This window comes from Ambystoma mexicanum, chromosome 8 (genome assembly GCF_040938575.1).
Source record: "Ambystoma mexicanum isolate Mex_15411 chromosome 8, UKY_AmexF1_1, whole genome shotgun sequence".
Taxonomy (NCBI): domain Eukaryota; kingdom Metazoa; phylum Chordata; class Amphibia; order Caudata; family Ambystomatidae; genus Ambystoma; species Ambystoma mexicanum.
The window spans coordinates 296,037,785-296,046,798 of NC_090929.1; positions in this window are offsets into that span (position 1 = coordinate 296,037,785).

Below are 9,014 nucleotides of genomic sequence, written 5' to 3' on the forward strand. Positions count from 1 at the left end.
AGGTCGCCCAAGTTCGGGTCTCATAACAATGGTGAGGATAACTCAATTTTGGTCATCTCCGATACAAATAAATCCAAATCCATTTGTGCAAGGAACCATCATACACACAAAGGAACAAAATCAGACAGAGCAACTTCACTTACTGATTATAAATATATACTGGAACCCATTGAAGATCAGCATAGATGAGCTTATTTCTGCAACCTCACACCTAATTGATGATGCGATGTTAGCCTATAACAACTTAGCAGTTATATGTTGTGGAGACATGAATTGTACGTGGTTCCAATATAATCAATCCTTGAAAAAATTACCAACATCTTAAAAATGAAGTGCTCGAGGAAAGAGCGATATGTTGACAAATTGCCATGGGTGTGCACGACCTTGTAATGTTAAATGGAAATGTAAAAGGAGATGTTCCTGCCAAACCAACTTGGAATCAAGATGCATCACATAGCATTCTCGACTACATATGGATCTCGAGAAACCTGATGCATAAGCTAGTGGACTTGCAAATTAAGAAAATGAATTACAGTGATCACAGCCTCCTTCATTTACGCCTTATGATAGACACGATCCTGCCAACGAATCCACTCAGGGTATACCTAGAAACAAATTGTCGCGGAAATCGTCTACGACTATGTGGCAACCAAATTCAGCGACTTGGGGCGATGCTAATGAATAAGCCAGCCAACCAAGGGTCTGATTATATACCACTGTTGACAGATTTCACCATCCCTAGTAAAACCTCACAAAATCTCGGAAGGACTCATCGTCATATATACGGCAAGGTGTTACATGATGCTAAAAAGGCCTTGCGGAAAGATCTGAGAGATATAAGGAAGCGTGCTTCTACGATTGACGTCCAAAAGCGACAAAGGAAAGGCGCACGATATATCGAAATTGGGCAAAGTCACATGCAGTCACAATTGAACAAGATCGTGCTGAGTACTTGCTGCACTTGATCATGACTAAGAACATACGCGACATCTGGAATATCCTGAATATGGATCTTTCAAACTGCACCAAAACTTAATAAACACCATAACAGGTGACGCTTGGAGCAGGCATTTCTCTGTGGTCTTTGAAAAACCGGAATCCGAGGCCCTGTCACTAGTCAGTTTCGCTGACACCCAGTGGGATGTGCAGGTGGAACATGATGAAATTGTTCGCGCAATCAATGCTCTCAAGCCTTCACATGCTGCCGGACCCGACTTGATCTCAAACATTGATCTAAAAAAACACCCAAGCGAGTGGGCAGACTTTATTGGTAATCTATTCCTAAACATCAGCCGGTCTAAAGAACTGCCGGAATCTTGGAGGACCGCGATCGTGGTGCCAATCCATAAGCGGGGCAGTTGGGACGATCCGAACAACTATCGCCCAATTGCCCTGCTCGACACGATTGGAAAAATCTTTGGGTCAAACTTGCGCCTTAAACTTGCAAATTGGGCTGAAAAGTCACAGATCAATCATATATGGCAAAACGGATTTACGAAAGGGACTGGAGTGGACGCAAATTTGCTCATCTTGACGATTCTAAAGTTGGAAACCCTAAAAAAGAACGGAAAGATTCACTTTGCTTTCATCGACATGAGACAAGCGTTCGATGGTGTGAACCAAAGCTTACTATGGGCAAAATTGTCAAAAGGGCATTGTCCGACATCTATTTTAGAGCCTATCATTGCTCTTCATGAACATACATCAATCAAAGTTCGGCTTAATAACAGTGGTTTGTTATCCAAAGCTATATTGACCCACAAGGGTGTTAAACAAGGATGCCCTCTAGCTGCAGAATTATTTAAACTATTCTTGGCAGATCTTCCAATTTATCTGAATAAAGTACCATGTTTCTCACCTAAAATAAATCAAATGCCAATTAATTGTATAGTCTATGCAGACGATTTGGTTCTGATAGACAAAACCCAAATTGGTTTACAGTGTCTCCTATCGAGTCTGAAATCATACATGGTTCTAAACCAATTGGCAATAAACACCCAAAAAACAAAGATTATGTCAATTGGGAATATCAGAAAAAACAAAGACAAAGGTTTCAGGTGGAAAATTGCTGAAATCACCTTAACTTCTATTGACTTGATAATATACCTGGGCATACAATTCAACAACTCCATTTGTGAACAACAATGGGTAGCAGAATTAACATCCAAAATGATGAAGCTAGCACTGCAAGCTGGAAAAAGTAACAAGAACTTTGGAAAATTTCCGTTGGAACCCGTATTAAAATTCTATTTACAAAAAGTGATCCCAATAATAATCTTTGGGGCCGAGGCGGGTTGGAATATAAGCGAGCAAACTTGGCATACCTTGCAAGGCCGCTTTTGGAGGAAAGTTCTGCGGCTGCCACAGGGAACGCTGATTACCATCTTGCGACAGGAACTAGTGATTAACTCTCTGCATATGAGAATGGTTTGGAACTCTATCGCAACAATGCGAAAAATGGCCATAGCATCACCAGCTCCGGCATACAAAATCTTTGCCAAAAATTATACTCCAAACAATAGTGATCTTGTTAGCCTATGGTTTTGCAAATTGTCAGCATTCCTTACGGCAGCAAAAATAAGCAATCAAGAACTGCTAAATCGCCCACAGCTTGCTAAAAAGAAATTTGACAACTGGGCATGGATTGTTAATAACGAAGCAAGGTTAAAATTAAAATCGACCAAAGAAATGGGAGGTGTTCACAGGACACTAAATGAACCAGCACGAAATTTATTGCACTGCCCATCTCGTCACCACCGAGATCAATTTCTAAGGTTTAGAGTTAACGCTTTAAAAACCAAAGAACTTCTTTAGCAAAGAAAGGACAAATCCATTGATGACAATCTTTGTCGCTTTTGTAGACAGTCGATTGAAACAGCCAAACACCTGTTAATTGAATGTACTCAAACGATTACTCAACGCTCATTACATATTGGAAAATGTGCACCTCTTGATGAGGATATGGAGAGGTGGTGGGGTCGGGTTATCTCAGGATACAATATAAGACTTGTATGTGCAACCGTGAATTATTTTGACTCGATCCTGAAAGTGGACATTGAAAAATAGAGTCATCAGTGGGAGGTTGCCATAGAAGATTGGTGGAGTCTGTTTTTGTTTGTCAATCTGCAATTTTTCCCTTCTTTCTTTTGTTTGGCTGCTCTCTTGTATTGTGAATTGCTTTGTTTTCTTTTTTCGTTTGAAACAAAAGTTTGTATTTCGAATTCAAACTGTAGTTTTTCAATAAAAAAAAAGAAATATTTTGTTTTTATAAACGGTCATGTTTGGTAAAGTGATTTGTGTACTTTGCAAGTCAGTTTTCTAAAATGAGATTGTTTTAGTTCATGATAAAAACTGGAAAAGAAAGCGTTCAAGTGCAGAAATTGCAGATTTGGCACAAATCCACTCCTTAACCAATGTGGGATCCTGGGCATCTCATGTATTCTTGTATTTCCTAACCTCTCAAAATTGCCAGTCCCTAAACTTTTCACAATTGTCAGCCCTTCAGAGTGATTTCCTTCGCAGGGTATGATCTGCATAAAAGCCTCACTCAAAGGTTCACTGGCTATAATGTTGCTTCCAATATAATAGTGAGCATTGATATATTGCCACCACAGCACTTGTTACTTTGATCTCTACTGGCAACACTATTTGAAAACCATATTCAAATTCTTATCTCAGTCTGTCTGGACAATGACACCAACCTGGTAGTTTATCTGCATCCACTATCCATGCCATGGTATGTGTAGATTTCTCCTTCCTTCCAATTGGTCTCCTCTATCCATGCTTGAGCACTTTTGCATTCTGTGAGGCAACTAATGGGAGTTCTCTGTCTATTCTGGGTTGCATGTACCTTTTACATATGGTCCTGCACTAATACTACAGGCTGCATACCTTCCTGGATGCTATTGATAACAAGTATCCTGTATCTATATTAAAACAGAAGTATCCGCTTCATAGACTGCTAATGTTGGCCTTCAAATGCTACTAGTTCATTATTCTGATTAGAGCAAGAATGAAGAGTATAAGGAGACTTAAAGGAAGTAAACATGCTTATTTTGAATGCTGCAAGTCATATCAACCTATAGGTTGTGATCAGGACGAGCGGATGGGTGGTGCGGCCAAATATTCTTGATCACTTACTCCTTTGGTTTGGTGGAGGGGGGCCCCAAAGATGTCCGTAACCAGGGCCCCAAAAATGGTTAAGATGGCACTGACTGTGGGGTGTACTCTGAGCATGAAAAGACAGTGAAGGGGGGTTTGCAGGAAAGAGCCTGTAATTTGCGTACTCTTCTTGCAGATGTAATTGTAAAGCAGAAAAATAATTTTCCCTGTGAGAAGCCTGAGCGGGCATGAATGAAACAGCTTAAAGGGTGCTTCCCTTTTGTTAAGTCAGGATGAGATTAGGTTCCACACTGGCACCATAAATGGGCTTGAGGGAAACATATTTGTAAGGCCCTCCAGAAACTGTAGCACAATTGGCACAGTGAAATATGAGCCTTGCTTTGACTTGTGCTTGAAAATGGAGAGCACAGCCACTTATCAATTAACCTTAGTCATCTGTTGTGGTGTAACAGGAAGAACAACACTGTCGACATGTTGCACAGAATCTCTTACAGAAACAGCGGCACAGAGCTTTAGTTGATGGTCTTTATACCGAAAGCAACATCTCAATGCTTCTGGGAGGTGCCAGCCTCTGTATTTTAACCTTTCCATAGCCAAGCATTAAGATTGATTTATTTATTTAATTTATTAGCCATTTGTATGGTGCCTTTTCACAAAAGTTTTCAGGCGCCACAAGACAAGATGGGGGGTGGGGTAAGACATAGGAATCTCAAAAGTAGAATAACAAAAATGGTTATATTGGCCTTGTGACAATCCTACCGTGCAAGTGCATGACAAGGCGATAAGTGTATGGGGGGGCAGAGGGAGAAGTGCAGGAGTAGGGTACCTCCACAGGTGGGGGCAAACAAGTGCTGGGCAGGCCAAGGCGGCAAGTGCCAGGGGGAAAGGAGGATGGGTGGATGAGTGCGGTGGACAGGGAGGACCAAGTTGGGCTAGTCCGAAAAGGGAGCCAGAGGGCAAGTGCTGGCAGAGAATGCCGGGGAGACTGTAAGACATTGAAGAAACCAAGCACCAGTCTCAGTGGCAGGTGGAGAGTTTAGCACGGGAGGGGGAAAGGGAAGGAAGAGGAGAAAAGGAAGGAAGTTCTTACAAAGTTTCCAGGGAATTTAAGAAGGTCCGGCTCAAGTCTGAGTGGGTGGGGAGAGGTTGTTCCAGATGGAGGAGCCTGCCTACGAAAGGGATCTACCTTCCACTCTCTGCTTGGAGAAACCTTTGACCTGCAGAGAGTTGGAGCCAGAACACAGAAGTACTCTGGCTGGGAGGTATTTCAGGAGAGAAAGCTGGATGTAAAGAGGTGCTAGGCCCCAGACAGCCTTGTGGATGATGCAAAGGGTCTTGACTTTGATCCTTGCGGTCACCTCGAACAAGTGGAGAGATTTTAGTGCTGGAGAGATGCAGTCCCTGTGCTTGAGGTCAAGGATAATCCTCGCAGTCCTATTTTGGAATAGTTTAAGAGGGCGCAGAGAGGAAAGAGACAGGTTGAGGAAAAGGCTATTGCAGTAGTCAAACCTAGAGAGAAACACAGTTCTGGAGACGTTGAGCTTCTGGGGGAAGGTGAGGAAAGGTAGAATGCCTCTGAGATGAAGCTGAAAATTTGACTTCTTGGCCCCAAGCAGTCTGGCCAGAGAGCGGGGGGAAGCAAGGAGCAGGTGTCCCAATGAGAAGGATCTCCGTCTTACTGGCCTTTAGGCAGACATCATTGGCAGAGCACCATGCTGGAATAGTAATCAGGCAGTCAGGTATGAGGGAGGAGGAAGAGATAGGGGAAGGCTGCTTGAAAAAGACCTGTGTGTCATCTGGATAACACTGGAAATGAGAGAAGAAAGTGGAAATCAGGTGGGCCAGAGGGGCCAGGTAGATGTTGAAGAGCCACGACGATAGGCTAGAGCTCTGGGGGATGCCACAGGTGGAGAGTGAGATGGAGGAGAGAAAAGGACGCATTTGATTTTGATTTTGAAGGATTTATAACGCGTTCGAAATGGACCAAACCGTATAATGGTAGATGGTATTTCTTACTTAGAGCAGCTAGCACAGAGTGTATTCATAAGCATATTCTAAAAAGAAATGGAACTCTAACTACTACCCAATAACCAGATTTTATTTAAACAGAAAGGTTTTAAGGGCCTTTCTGAATTTAAGCAGGGAATGCAATTTCCTCATTTCCCTGGGTAGGCTATTCCAAAGTTTGGGACCATATACTGAGAATCTTCTATCCAATCTGGATACAAATGTGGATGAGGGTATAGTTAACAATGCTTGGTCACTTGAACGTAGACATCTGGATGGTTGATAATGCCTAAACATGTCCTTTAGATAGTCCGGTGCCGTATTGTTCAAACATTTGAAAATCAGAAAGGCCATTTTGAATTTTATGCGGCCTTCAACTGATAGCCCATGAAGTTGTCGACGAATGGAAGAGACACGAGCAGATTCACTTAGCCCATAAATCAACCTGACCGCTGCATTCTATGCTCTTTGCAGTCTGCTAATTTGTTTTTGTGGAATGCCCACCAGTTGACTATTGCAGTAGTCCAGGTGGGCATTCATGATCTTCCTGTGGGATATAGGGAAGGGTTTGCCTTAAAAGCTGCAAAGAGTAAAAAGGGCTTTCACCTTGGCTCCAACCTGGCTTTCAGTACCCAAATTATCTTGCCAGATGCAGCCATGGTTTTTAACTTTAATAGTTTGGGAAGAGGTTGAGTTTTTATTGTGGTCATAAAATGCTCAGGACCAAACAGAAAAAACTCTGTGTTGGTAGCATTCAGTTGCAATTGATTGGAAGCCATCCACTCACTGATCTCATGAAGGCATTCAGCAATCTTGAGGATGGTTTCTCTGACCTTATCGATTGTGATGAAAATCTGAGTGTCGTCAGCATAAGCCTGGAAACTAATTCCATGATGTCTCAGAATTTCCATGACCAATCGAAGGTACAGATTAAAAAGGAATGGCGACAGTGAAGAGCCGTGTCGGTCCCCGCAATCCACCATACTAGGGACTGAGGTAAAGGCACCCAGTTTAACACACTGTTGACGCCCCTCCAGGAATGACCTAAACCGCTGAATGGCCTGCTCTGAGACTCTTCCAATCGTCCTCAATCTTTGCACGTGGAAAGGTCTGTTAGAGAGGAAGGAGGTCAGCCATGCCAGTGACCTGTCTGTGATGCCTAGAGTATCATGGAGACGGTTTATGAGGATGGAGTGTTTGACTGTGTCAAACGCAGAAGTAAGATCGAGGAGGATCAGAAGAGAGGGAGTGTTAGAGTTCAGGTTAGAGACTAGGTCTTCACAGTGTTCAGGAGAGCGGTTTCCGTGCCTCTGGCTACCCTGAAACCAAACTGGTGGTCATGGAGACAGCCAGCCATTTTTGATGAGGAGGGTCCTCCGTGAGTTTGCCCAAAAAAGGGGTGATAGAGATAGGGCGATAGTTAGCTGGGCAAGAAGGGTCAGCAGACGGATGACTTTTTTAGGAGACAAGGCACAAGAGAGTGCTTAAGGTGTTGAGGGAAGGAGCCTGTGGCAAAAGAGTGGTTGCAGAGGTCAGCCAAGGTTGGGGCGAGAGTGGTGATGTTGTCCTTGATGGTTCTGGAGGAGCAGGGGAGCACCTGTTTATAGGAGACTTTCATAGAGCGGAAAACTCTATGCATCTGGTGCAATGGGAGAGCAGGAGGAGAGTATGGGAGTGCAGGGTGGCCAAAGGAGGCAGGAGAAGGTGGGGATGGGGTTTAGCAGATGACAGAGAAGACAAGGTGCCCAGAGTTTTGGAGGAATAGTGGGCAGCCAGAGCAGAAGCCCTGGGAGGGAAGAGTACAGGAGGAAACTGCAGTAGGATTGGCAAGTTCCGTGCAGAATTGTTTTGATTTTAAAGAGTTCAGCTGTGTTATTGGTGGCTTCAGAGATGCAGGCTTAGGCATGAGCCCTCTTCTTGGGGCAGATGGAGAGATGCTATTGCCTTTGGAGTAGGCAGCATGCCAGTTTGTCAGGGGATTAGCTAGATGTCTGTCACTTCCGTTTTGCAGCTTTTCACTTGCATTGCAAAGCGGCCAAGTTGGAGTCATACCAAGAGTTGCATTTGGAGGCAGGTTTCATGCGAATCCTCATGACAGGGGCAAGGAAGTCAAGGGAGTTAGAGATAGAGGGATGGAGGTTTTTTAGAACAGAGTCAGAAGGAGAGTCCAATGAAGGAGGCGGAGGAGGGATGAAGGAAGAGGCAAATGCAGCGACTGACACACGCATCATCGGTCGAATGACGGAGAAGGAGACTGGCAGTGTGAGGGGCGGAGTCTGGGACAGGGGAGGTCCAGGAGGGAAGAGAGGAGAGAGTGGTCAGACCAGGAGAGAGGAGTAGTGAGAGGGTTGGAGAGAGGGATGTCTGTTGAGATGAGAGCATCCAAAGTGTGCCCGGCAGAGTGGGTTGGGCCAGAGGGAAGGATAGTGAGGGAAAGAGTATTGCAGAGGTTGTGGAAGAGAACAGTGGCCACATAGGGGGAGTCGAGATGGATGTTGAAGAAAGATAGTTTGAAGGAGGAGGTAAGAAGAGAGGAGGACAAGTAGGCCCATTCTGAGAGGAAGAGGGAGGTCAGTCCAGGGGGTTGGTAGATGGTAGCAAGCGTACGACAGAAATTAGGTGAGACAGACAGCCTGCAGACTAGGCTTTCAAGGATGAGTAGGTTTGAGTGGGGATGATGGAGGCAGGAACACACTCAGGGAAGATCAGAGCCACTCCACCACCCGGCCGGGAGGGTCTGGGATTGGACATGATCTTGTGGCCCTCAGGGGAAGTATGTCAAAAGCAATGATGCAGCTGGCCTTGAACCACATTTCAGTGACAGCAAGGACGTCAAGGTCAAGGACTTCAGGAGGTGACAGATGTTAGAGGAGTATTTGATAGCA